The 13,698-nt window shown below is 44.7% G+C and overlaps 2 pseudogenes; both read right to left on the reverse strand.

The window, feature by feature from the left end:
- Positions 1-832: 832 nt before the first annotated feature.
- On the reverse strand, positions 833-1,714 carry LOC148435823 (LRP2-binding protein-like; annotated as a pseudogene).
- A 2,306-nt stretch (positions 1,715-4,020) lies between these two features.
- LOC148435824 (LRP2-binding protein pseudogene) lies at positions 4,021-9,149 on the reverse strand (annotated as a pseudogene).
- Between the last annotated feature and the right edge of the window lie 4,549 nt (positions 9,150-13,698).

The following is a 13,698-nucleotide window of genomic DNA, read 5'->3' on the forward strand; positions in this document are numbered from 1 at the left end:
CAATCTCACATCATAAATTTCCTCCAGCATGTCCTTATCAAAGGCAAGCATGTCGGTGTCAGTAAACTATATTCTCTCTTTTTCAAAATGAAGAGTGGAGGTTAAATATTTCAAGTTGGTATTAGACATATGCAGCAGTAAAATACCAGGGTAAGATGTCAAATATATTACACAAAGGTAGTAGGACAAAAAGTACTCCTTTATATAAAGTTATCTGTGTTCAGAATATAAATTTGGACTATGGTTATATAAAAATAAACCAATAAAACTATTTAATAATTTATATAGTGCTTCATTTAAAATATCTATAAAATACTATTTTGAAGAATGATCAAAATTTTCCTGAAAATTTTTCCTGAATAACATTATTTCTGCCAGTAAATATCCACACTGCTATAAGTCTATTTCCTTGAAACCCACTGGGACAAGGAGGAGCAGCAGACGAAGGGAACAAAAACATCCCCTATCTTTCATTAAAAACAGCTATTGCACAACAGCTAACGCAAGCCCCAGATGGTGTTAAGTGTGATAAATTGTGAAAAATAACAAAAACCATTAATTAATGAATAAATCCTTATTTTATGAAGCCATAATTAATGCAAATAAAATCTTCAAAAATATACCATTACAAGCTTTGTCAATAGCAAAAAAACTATTTTTTTAAAACAACATGCAGTAATTGTAGTATTTGAACTTTCATCTGCTAGAGAAACCTTGATAAATAGGCCCCTATATCTTGCCCCAACAAGGTGCAGATAGGTAGCCACATCTCGATCCAAGGAGCAAAACTTTCTGTAGTGTTGTTTGGCAGCTTTGGGTTCTGGCATTATACCTACACCATGATCGAGGCATGGTGTAGGCATTTGGCTACATATATAGGAAGGCAGTCTGTAGTTGCTGCTATTTGGTCAATGTTGTCACATTGTACAAGATACTTGGCTAATTCAGCTGCGAGTATGTATATATGTTGGTTGTAGCTGACCAGCTGACCATCAGCCACACCCATGCATTCTTCAGACATTTCTTAATTCTTAGTCCATGCATGTACTTCACACCAATAACTCCCTGTTTCTCTAGATTAGTAGTTTTCCATTGCCACAGGTTTCTGAATGGCAAAAGAAATTGGGATTCTTGTCGCTGGTTGGTAGAACATGCCAAGCATACTTAGGCCTTAAAACTTGCTTTGGGATTTTCATTGTCAGCAGAAATAAGCCACCAGCTCTTTGCTTTCTCATCAGAGTGATGCAACCGAAAGCCTTTGTAACACGCACAGCACATATTGTATGCCGCTGCGTACCTTGGGCGTGTAGTGCCATAGCTGCTAGAGTTGACAATCTTTGGCAGCTATTCCCTTCCTCTCCTTTGATCTTCTGGAGTTCCAGGACCATCATAATAGATGACAATGGCCTGATACAATCTTGATAATCCTTACCCTGAATTATTTTTAAACTGTGCTAATGCGTCGATCTTAACATTCAACTTCAAAGTAAAGTGGTCCAAGATGGAAAGCTGTGAGCTTAAACTCATTCTTAATTCTTTAGAAAAACACAAAATTCTGCTATATCTACCAAATATTTACATCTATACCTGAAAATGTTTCACCTTCTACCTTGTCCAGAGGGAAAGCAGGTTTCTAGCTGACACTCTACAATGTGTCTCCCTTTTGTCTGAGACTCTGAGTACAGTTTCTGCATTCTCCCCTTCTCTCTCTCATCCTCAAGTGGGTGCAACAAGACATTTGGTGAACTGAATTGTGTCATCATGTCCCAGCTCCTGCAGAAGCTAACAATGACTTAGACGCTTTGTTTAATGTAAAAGAACAGCAAATTTGTACTGCACATACCCATAAAGAAGTATACCTATATCTATATGTGGATCTGACACTTAGGGGTAAATTTACTAAAGTGAGAGTTTTTAGAAGTGAGTTTTAAAAGTGATGTTGCCCATAGCAACCAATCAGATTCTAGCTATTATCTTCTAGAAAGTGCTAGTTAAGTGTTAAGTAGAATCTGATTGTTGCTATGGGCAATATCACTTTTAAAACTCACTTCTAAAAACTCTCACTTTAGTAAATTTACCCCTTACTCCTCCGTATGTTCGGAGAGGTGAAACAGGCATCCTCACATTATCTTCTCTGTATGTGGCCTATACATCCCTGTATGAATGTTTCCTTTCTTCTATTCAGTTATTTACTACTACTGCTACCAGTTATTTATATAGCGCACACATATTCTACAGTGCTTTACAGAGAATATTTGGCCATTCCCATCATTCCCTGCCCTAGTGGAGCTTACAATCTATATTCCATACCACATGCACACACACACTATGGTTACTTGTGTTTGGAGCCTATTAACCTACCAGTATACTTTTGGAGTGTGGGAGGAAACCAGGGTACCTAGAGGAAAACCAAACAAGCACAGGGAGAATATACAAACTCCACACAGTTAGGGCCATAGTGGGAATCAAATCCATGACCATAGTGCTGTGAGGCAGTAATGCTAACCATTACATCATCTGTGCTGCCCGGTTATACATTTTTGTTTGTGGATAATGTTGTTACAAGTCGCGGTCATGACTTGTCTCTTTCTAGTAATGTACCTATTTCTGGGAGTATGGTTCCAGTTCCGTCGGATTCTAGGTGATCTGGACACCGCAGGATGTCACGTCTGTCCACAACATGGCATGATTGGTTCATTCCCCTATTTGTGAATGCTGGACTTTTGCCGCCTCGCCGACTATAGCATTCCTTGTGGCTTTCTCGGCTCTGCTGCATGGTCAGCGTTCTCATCTCTGCTATTTGTAGTTTATGCTGTTTCCCCAGCTTCCAAGCCATTCCACCATCTCTCCAGCCACTCCATCAGCCTCCAAGCAGCTCCCGGCTCTCAAGCCATTCCACCGTCTCTCCAGCCTCCAAGCTGCTTCTGGCTTCCAAGCCGCTCCACTGTCTCTCCAGCTGCTCCGTCAGCCTCCAAGCTGTTGCCAGCTCTCAAAACCGCATCACTGGCTTCCAAGCCACTTCATCAACTCTTCAAACTGTACTACTGGCTTTAGCTGCACCATCGGCATTCAAAGCCACACCGTTGGCATACAAAGCCGCACCATCGGCTCTCAAAGCCGCATCACTGGCTTCCAAGCCACTGCATCAACTTTTCAAACTGTACTACCGGCTTTAGCTGCACCATTGGCGTACAAAACTGCACCATTGGCTCTCATAGCCGCACCAGCGGCTTCTTAGCCATATTACTGACTTTCCTCACCAGTTCCAGGATCTCCCGCTATTCTCTGGTTTCCGAAGGTAATCAGTGTAAACCTCTACTACTTCGAGTATTAAGTCCAGGTGGCCACTTAAGTACCAGTCTTCTAGTTTTAAGGGAACAGCGGGTGGCTGTTAGTGGCAGAAGACCTCGCTAGCCTGGGTTCTAGGGGCTTACACGGAACAGCCTAGGAATCTGTAACAGTTGTGATGTTGCCATTGGTTTTCAGGAGTGTCTTTGTCGTCTTCATGCGGTGGTATTTGATGGTTGTGTATGGGAAATAACAGAAGTGCTTGCTTATATAAAATAATTTGTAAAAGCAGATGGTAAAATATATCAAATAACTAATTTTTTTTTTTTTTACCCAAGATGCCCTGGCTCCATCCCATGACTGCTTTTATACTTGTTCTGTTCTGGAGTTGCAGGGTTCTCCACTCTCACCAGATCACTCCCAGGCACTAACTTGTCTTGTCTCCATTGCAGCAGTAGCCATTGGGGGCGGGCGGGAGGGGCAGCTCCTACTGCATATGTCAATCTCAGGTCAGATACACGATTATTATATAGATATGCCACATTGCACTGTACCTGTGATTCACACATTACATGGGAGTATATTACCAACCTTTATCAATGACTTAAATAATAAGATGCTCCCCTCAAATCTCTAAAAGTTATACGTAAAGAAAACATTACACAAATCAACATTTTGTGTAAGTTTTATTTTATTTATAAGCACTGATGTAAGGCATGCAGACATTCATCACTAGATCTTGCCACTGATGACATAAAGGTCGACATAAAGGTCGAAGGCCAACTCTCTATCCAAACAGTGAGATTTTATGTAATATTTTTTGGCAGCTGCTGGGTCTTGTTGTACACCCAAACCATGTTCAAGGCATCTAGCCAGGCAGAAATTGGCCATTGATATGCCTTTGGTGATGAATTCGGGAAGACACTCTGTGGTAGTTGCTATGTTGTCAATGTCCTCCTCGTAGAGTACAACCTGCTTTGCCAGCTCGAATGCCAGTGTGTACATTTTGTGGCAGTAGTAGAATCCAACCATCTGCCCGTGGGCATAGACATTTCCTTGCTCAGCTGCTTCTTTCAGACATTCCTCAGCTTTCTCCAGACTTTTCTTTACACCCTTGCCAAGCGCTCCCTGTGACTCTAGGTTTCCATTGCCACAGGCTTCTGAGTGCCAGAATAAAGATCTCTTCATGTACCTCTGCGCTCGGTCTGAGTATAACATGCCGAGAACGCTTTGGGCTTTCGGATTTCCATTGTTGGCTGCAATAAGCCACTTCTCTGCTTTCTTTTCTGAGCGCCGCATACCAAACCCATGGTAACAGGCGTGGCCCAGGTTGTATGCCGCAGTGTCTTTCAGCTGATCTGCATCAGGGCTGGTGGAGTGGACAAGCCTCAGCATGTACACCACTCCTCTCTTATGATCTACTGGAGTTCCCAGACCAGAATAGTACATCACACCGGCCTGGCATAGAGCCTGGTAATCCCTGTCTAGGTTTCTTGTTAACAGGGTCAATGCTTCATCATACCAATTCTCTTCGAAGTACAGCTGCCCAAGAAGGAAAGCTGAGCGCTTAAAGCCTTTCTTAATTCTTTCCATTAAATAATCTTCGGCTACAATTAGCAATTTACTTTGTGTAGAGTCAGAAGATTTGTCCAGAGGGAAACCAGGCATCTGGATGACACGGTGCAGAGCCGACCCTAGGCATAGGCAGAATAAGCAAATGCCTAGGGCAGCATCTGAGCAGTGGGGGCACCACTGAGGCTGGATATAATTATCAATTTCGGGTGGACGGACTTTTATGTAATGTGGGCAGCGGCGATCTATCCAATCCACGATGCAGGGAGCTCAGGTTCTTAATCTCTCTCCCCCTGCAGCTTCTGATCAACTCAAGTGGGAGCCGGAGAGACTGTGACCCTGAGCTCCGTGCATCGCTCTGCTTGCTGTACGTCAGGGAGTGAGTGAGAGGCTAGAGCAACGTCAGGGTCATGTGTCATCACGTCTGATCTCCCAGGCAGCCTGCGCGCTGCAGCTTCAAAGAGCACAGAGGGGGCAGACTAAAGAGTGAGAGAACAACGGAGAAATGCTTGAGCAGGAAGACAGAGAAGTAAAGGAAGGAGGTACAGTATGTTTTTTTTAAGCTGTCGGTTGCCTGAATGTTTTTTTTACTTGCTCTATGGCTTAGCTACAAAGTGTCTGATTTGTATAAATGCCAGTGTGACTGATGGGGTTTTGCAGAGTCCAGGGGTCACCCTGACCCTGGACTCTGCAAAACCCCATCAGTTCCTCCTTATTCTGTAGTGTTCCCTGCACATTCATCTCAGCAGCTGATTGATATATATATGTATATACAGTGAGATTATATATATATATATATATATATATATATATATATATACAGTCAGGTCCATAAATATTGGGACATTGACAGAATTTTCAGCTTTTGGCCTCTATTCACCACCACAATGGTTTTGAAATGAAACAAACAAGATGTGATTTAACTGCAGACTTTCAGATTTAATTTGAGGGTAATTACACCCAAATCGGGTGAACGGTGTAGGAATTACAACGGTTTCAATATGTGCCTCCCACTTTTTAAGGGGCCAAAAGTAATGGGACTATCAACTCAAAAGCTATTTCATGGACAGGTGTGGGCTATTCCCTCGTTATTTCATTATCATTTAAGCAGGTAAAAGGTCTAGAGTTGATTCTAGGTGTGACATTTGCATTTGGAATCAGTTGATGTCGACTCTCAATATGAAATCCAAAGAGCTGTCCCTATCAGTGAAGCAAGCCATCATTAGGCTGAAAAATCAAAATAAACCCATCAGAGAGATAGCAAAAACATTAGGTGTGGCCAAATCAACTGTTTGGAACATTCTTAAAAAGAAAGAACGCACCGGAGAGCTCAGCAACACCAAAAGACCCGGAAGACCGCGGAAAACAACTGTGGTGGATGACAAAAGAATTATTTCTCTGGTGAAGAAAAACCCCTTCACAACAGTTGGCCAAATCAAGAACACTCTCCAGGAGGTAGATGTATATGTGTCAAAGTCAACAATCAAGAGAAGACTTCACAAGAGTGAATATAGAGGGTTCACCACAAGATGCAAACCATTGGTGAGCCACAAAAACAGGAAGACCAGATTAGAGTTTGCCAAACAACATCTAAAAAAACCATTACAGTTCTGGAACAACATCCTATGGACAGATGAGACAAAGATAAACTTGTACCAGAGTGATGTGATGAGAAGAGAAGGAAAGGAACTGCTCATGATCCAAAACATACCACCTCATCAGTGAAGCATGGTGGTGGTAGTGTCATGGCGTGGGCATGTATGGCTGCCAATGGAACTGGTTCCCTTGTATTTATTGATGATGTGACTGCTGACAAAAGCAGCAGAATGACTTCTGAAGTGTTTCAGGTAATATTATATGCTCATATTCAGTCAAATGCTTCAGAACTCATTGGACGGCGCTTCACAGTGCAGATGGACAATGACCCGAAGCATACTACAGAAGCAACCAAAGAGTTTTTTAAGGCTAAAAAGTGGAATGTTATGCAATGGCCAAGTCAATCCCCTGACCTGAATCCAATTGAGCATGCATTTCATTTGATGAAGACAAAAGTGAAGGGAAAATGCCCCAAGAACAAGCAGGAACTGAAGACATTTGCAGTAGAGGCCTGGCAGAGCATCACCAGGGATGAAACCCAGCGTCTGGTGATGTCTATGCGTTCCAGACTTCAGGCTGTAATTGCCTGCAAAGGATTTGCAACAAAGTATTAAAAAGTGAAAGTTAGATTTAGGATTGTTTAGTTTGTCCCATTACTTTTGGCCCCTTAAAATGTGGGAGGCACATATAGAAACCGTTGTAATTCCTACACCGTTCACCTGATTTGGTTGTAATTACCCTCAAATTAAATCTGAAAGTCTGCAGTTAAATCACATCTTGTTTGTTTCATTTCAAAGCCATTGTGGTGGTGAATAGAGGCCAAAATATGAAAATTCTGTCAATGTCCCAATATTTATTGACCTGACTGTATATATATATCTCACTGTATATATATATGTATATCTCACTGTGTAAATATATATCTATTTACACAGTGAGATATATATATATATATATATATATATATATATAACAACAACAGCTTGAATCCGGCACTCACCATACCATTAGAACAGCGGGCCCAGGTGCTCCAGCCAGAGAAGGGTTAAACGGGATCACGTGACAGCTGGCACTCCAGGACTTGGTATGCTGTAGCAACGTTTCGGTTTTTAATAGCAAACGCTATTAATGCCTGATGACGGTTTGCTATTAAAAACCGAAACGTTGCTACAGCATCGCCTCTTTTCTGATTATACCAAGTCCCGGAGTGCCAGCTTTCACGTGATCATATATACATATATATATATATATATATATATATATATATAGTGAAAGTGAAGGTAATGTGACGCCATCAATAGAAGAATATTTATTGGAGTACTGATATATAACTGATAATAAATGTTCCCCTTTTGGTGGTTGCACTCACTTGATAACTATATGTAGGAGATTTCATAAAACTTTTGTTGTGGTGCCTCCAATCAGTGGCAGATAGACGGTATACGCTGTAATCTATACCAAATGCCCCATGAATTGTACAATAAAAGTCATTTTTCACTCCATCTTAAATATGAATATTTTCCAGTTTCAGTTTGCAACTCACACTAACTCAATTGGAGTTTAGAGACGTATGTCCATCAGCTTTATTAACTTTGCAGTGACCAGTATGTGATATTTAATTATCGTATTAAGCACCCCGTTAACTTCAATCAATTAAGAGTATATATCTGTAAATTGTTTGTTGGTATGGATTTGTTTTTGTTGTGTATACTTCTCAGAGCCGTAACTAGGGCTCTGAGCATCCTGTGCCAACCCTGCACCCTTTTGTGCATGACATCATGATGTCAGGCATTAAGGGGCGGAGCCACCAGCATTTGAAGCTGGTGCAGGCAGCTGTAACTATGGCAGGGTGCCTGCCTGTAGTGTCCGCGGGACACTACAGGCAGCACTGCTGCAGCCAGAAGCATACGCCGTGGGATGGCTCTGCGGTCTGTACATCCGCGCACTTCTAGTTACAGGCCTGATACATCTGTCATTTGTGGCCTATTAAATATTATTGTCCAATACCTAACCAGAGGATTCTGTTGATGGTGCTTTCTTCATATGGTCTACCATCACATAGACCAAGGTATCTGTTCATTGGGACATAGGCCACCCTCGGTGTCATTGGAGAATACTCAATCAAATCAAGAAGAAGTCAATCAAGATTTTCCATTTATTAATTAGGACTTTTACTGAACAATTCATGGGGCATTTGGTATAAATTACACTGATTAGATGTATACCATAGTAATATTTTATTGCATTGAATAGACACTAAACCAGTGGCAAACACAGGATTTTGAAAGGGGGGTTTGCAAATACTTGGTTACGATGGGATACAGGTAATTCTAATCTACCTCTGTCCCGTGTTTCACACCATCGCAATGCAAACCCCTGCTTGCGCACCAGCAGGACCCATACATACATATATTTACATAACTGATCTGTATGTTTACACATGCAGATATTTGTTTGTGTATATATATATATATATATATATAAAATGTGTGTGTGTGTGTGCAAAAGTCAATCACCAATGTGTTATTTTTGGTGTCCACGTATAAGCACTAAACTTGGTGGTGGGATTATCTGCTGGGGGCACCATCCAAAATTTTGCCTAGGGCACCAAATCGGTTAGGGCCGGCTCTGACACGGTGCAAGGTGTCGCCCTCATGTGTCTTTGGCAGAGACTCGGAGATCAGTTTCCTCATTTTCTCTGCTCCTTCTCCTCCTCTCCTTTTCCTCCTCTCTCCATCTCCTTCTCTCTCTCCACTCCTTCTCCTCCTCTCCTTCAAGTTCACGTAGTTAGGACAATAACAGGTCAGTCAGGATCTGCTGCAGAACAACAGGACACTCTCTAACACAGGATACTGCGGACAGTAAATAGGGGATCTCACACCTACTCCCGGTATTTATAGGTTACCCGGAGTCGCACTTTATGTTGTGCCACCTGCGCATTGTGACTCAGTAATAGTGGCAGATCCAGGGTGGACCTGGCAGGCTGGCAGGGGGAAGCTCTGCCTCCTACTTCCTCTTGTTCTAATTCTAGACTTACCTGGAAGCTCCAGTGCCGGCAGCCAGGTGGTAATAATTATCCCGTCTATACCGCCGGCTGTAAATTTCTCCAATGCCTGAGGGGTAATGGCTGCGCCCAGAGTGTGTGCGGGCTCTGTGCATGTGGAGGCAGCAGGGCGCAGGCATAGAGGAAGCAGAGTTTATGGGAGGTAGTATGGACTGAAGGGACTGTATAAAACAGAGGTGGTGTGAGTTCTTGTTACACTCACTGTCCTGGTTCCATCTATTGCTGCATATGGTATATTGTTCCTGTGCTGTCACTGTTACAAGTGCCTCCCGCCTCCGTCATTGCCATGTCTGCTCTGCTCCAGGGCTGGTGCAGGGTTTGTAGGTGCCTTAGGCAAAGCTATTACCTCTACCCCCCCTCCAATACCCTCCGTCCAGCCCCTCACATATACACTTTTTAAAATATTATTGTATAGCTTTTTGTTGCAACTTAAATTATAAAAGTTATAAGTTTAACAAAATTAGCAATAACATTAACACTTTACCTGCGTCTACTTGCCCCCATGCCTCGTCTCCACTCCCAGTCCAGCACTTGTCCCAGCCCCCTATTCATACAGAGGACCTGATTCAGACCCGCTCGCTAGATGCGTTCGCACGCTAGATGTGTATGCAAATTCTGCAAAGTTAACGATCGCACGGCATAAGCACGACCACTATGTCCTAGCGTGTGATCGCATTGTGTATGCAGACTCCCACCAGCCTCTCTTAAGATGCCCACTTGCGCACGTCATATCCAGGAAGTGTATGTAACCATTGGTAACATCGAGTAACATTGGATGCAATCGCAGCACTTGTGGTTGACCATACCCTGCCTCAAGCACTATGAGTGAATACTATCAAGTGACGTGTACAATGACGCTGCCTTTTAATTATGCACGCCTCTGAAGCGGCGTTAAGACGCTCAGGCACGCCTCTGTTCGCACCTCCACTCCCCCGTTTCTAGCAGCCAGCCCCTGCAACCACCCACAAACGGCTTCTCCTGTCACTTATTCAGCCGGGCTGTCTATGCGCAGTGAGCAAACGCTTCCCGATCGCTCGCAGTGGTTTGTGCACGCACATTGCGATGCATACGCATGCGCAGAATGCAAACAATTTTCTGGCTGGAAAAACCTGTCAATTTTGTTTACATTTGACTGAATAAAGCTCTTATATTCAAAAATAATAAAACAGATAAGTTTATGTTATATAATAACAAATACATCTGATTAACAACAAAACATACACTTTTATAAGACTATTGAAATATGGGACCTCATTCAGACAAGCGCTGAGTGCTCGCAACCGGTTCGATGTTAAGACCCTGCGCACGCTCTGGAGCTCACTACAAAAGGGCCGACTATCGATGTTGATTGACAGCTCGGCCCGTTTTGTAGGCGGGGCGGGGGGGTGGCTACACAAAAGGAGACGTTCCTGACGGAACGCTTGCCAATTTGTGGGCGGCCGCACTGACATCACCAGGGATGTTAGTGGGGAGTTTCCAGCTCGATCAGAGCAGGAAGCTCCCTGGGGCTTGCGGTTGCTGAGACCCAACCTTAGGGTCTCGTCGCAAGTCCCGATGGTTGCGAAGGTCTTGACCATCGCGCCCATCAACTAGCTAAGCTGTGGGTGGTAACCCACAGCTTAGCTAGCGACCAGGAGGCCGCGCTAAAAAAAGAAGGGCCATAGTATTATAGCATAGAAATCAAAATACCCATGCTCTGTCATTTTAGTATCACTGTAGAGTTAAAAACCATACCCCTACCATATAGTACATCACACACAATAATCTCATACCCTTACTATATAATCACACACAGTAATCCGATAGCCCCAAAAATAAATTTTACACACAGTAATCTCATATAACACAGACACAGTAATCTCATATTTCCCTTTAACACCTCACACATAGTAGTCTCATAACGTTACCCCATATAACATTGCACACAGTAATCTGATATCTCCAATAAACACTTTACACAGAGAAATCTCATACCCCCATATAACACTTGACACACAGTAATTTCATATACTTTATATGACATCTCACACAGTAATATCACCCCCCCCATATAACACCTCACACAGTTGAATCTCACTCTCCCATATAACACCACCTCACACACAGTAATCTCACATCCCCTATATAATACCTCACACAGAATAATCTCATATCCCCTATATAACGAGTTGGGTATGAAATACTGATGGCTTAAAAGCAGCCGGTTCAAATCCAACCCTAACCCTCCCTTGGGGGTGCTTAACTCTAAGTCTCCAGGAGTGGTGCCTAACCCTAACACCCCCCTCCCCGCACCTTACACATAACCCTCCCAGGAGGGGTGCCTAGCCCTAACCTCTCCCCGGTGGTGCCTAACCCTAACCTCCCCCCAGTGGTGCCCAGCCCTAACCCCCCTTCCCCTAGCCTAAACCTAACCTAACCCTCCCAGGGGGGTGCCTAGCCCTAAGTCCCCCCGGGGGTTCCTAAACTGCCCCCCCGCGGCTAACAGCTCTAGACGCTTGGCTTACCTACGTTCGGTATGCTGGGCATGGGGATTTCGGCTGGGGTCAATGTTTGGCATCGGTATTTAGACGCCTATCCTTAGTCCCATGCCGGGCTTTCAGTGTCGGGATTCTGGCGGTCGGCATCCTGACTACATCCCTATATAACACACCACATACAGCGGCGCCGAGAGGGGGGGGAGTGGGTACAATTTACCCGGGCCCGGGCTTCCAGAGGGGCCCGGCGGGGGCCCGGGTCCGGCGCCGCCCCCCCTCCCTCCTCACTTCAGTGGAAGATTGCTGTGGCTGCTCCTATGCCTGAGGGGGAGAGCGATCACACTGATCGCGCCCCCCCTGGCTTTGCGCCGGGCTGAGGGGCTCGCAGCGCCCCCCTCCCCGGCGTGCGCGGCGCTGCAAATGTATACTTTTTTTAAACTATTTTATTCGAGGGGGCGTGGCCACGCCTCCCGCGATTAGGCCACGCCCCCTCTTTACCAGGGCCCGGCAGCGCTCTCAACGGCCCTGATCACATACAATCTCATATTTCCTATATAACACATCACACAGAGTAATCTGATACACCCCATATAACACATAAACATACAGCAATCTCATAAATCCTCATATGTCACATCACACATAGTAATCTCATACCCCCATATATCATATAACACACAGTAATCTCATACCCGCTATATAACATATAACACACAATAGTATTCTCAGACCTACATATAACACACATTAGATGTTTGCAGCATCAGATCTCTGTGCTGGGATGATCCCTGACATGGCAGTAACTAGAGCATATATCATTGCTAGACTCGGGTGTGGGACTCACAGCCCAGGGCCGTAACTAGGGTAGTGCGACCTGTGCCATGGCACAGGGCACCGCAGGGTAGGGGGCGCTGTTTGGGCAAGTAAATTTTCCTGTTTATTATCATTCTCTCTTGTAACTTTCTCTTCTTTTATCCCCAGCATCTCCTGGCCTCCTCTATATCTTCCCTGGCCCTTCCCCATGAGGCTGTTACCCTTTTTCAGGTGCAGTATCTTATGTCCCTATTTAAAAAATGGGGGGGAGGGGGCGCCAATGCTCTTTCTGGCACATGGCACCAAAAAGTCTAGTTACGGCTCTGTCACAGTCACTCACCTAGCTGGGGAAGCCCGTAGAGGACAGCCTGCCCTGCAATCACTGACACTGGTTGATTCCCGCCTCTGAGACACACAGTCGCTCCCAGCAGATGCATCTAGGTCTGTCTCTCGTATGTCGGGCAGAGATGTGGCAGTGAGGGTGGGTCACAGGAGGGGTTGTTGATTGATAGCTGCGGATGTGGCTAGTAAAACCAGCGGCTGCCACTAGTGCCATGAAGAAATAAAATGTCTCTTTGAGAGACATCCTTTATTTTGTTAGGTAGCCTCATTGGCGCCCTCCAGGTGCTGGCGCCCTAGGCAGCTGCCTAGTGGTAGCACCGGCCCTACCTGGCTCGGTCCCCTGCTGCCCATGCTGTGCTCTCCCCGCTGGCTGACAAGAGAGATCCCCCTGCTCATAGCCCTGGTTGGGGGATGGCTGCACCAGGGGCGCTCCCCGGGGTTATGCGCAGGATCCGGTTTCACAGACCACCCCCAGATGTCCACTTTACCCTCCAACCTCAGACACCAGGGGCCGGACAGAAGTTTCAGGCTGAGGCCCTCTGACAGCCT

The sequence above is a fragment of the Taudactylus pleione genome, unplaced genomic scaffold (genome assembly GCF_031769625.1).
Source record: "Taudactylus pleione unplaced genomic scaffold, aTauple2 ptg001990l, whole genome shotgun sequence".
NCBI lineage: Eukaryota > Metazoa > Chordata > Amphibia > Anura > Myobatrachidae > Taudactylus > Taudactylus pleione.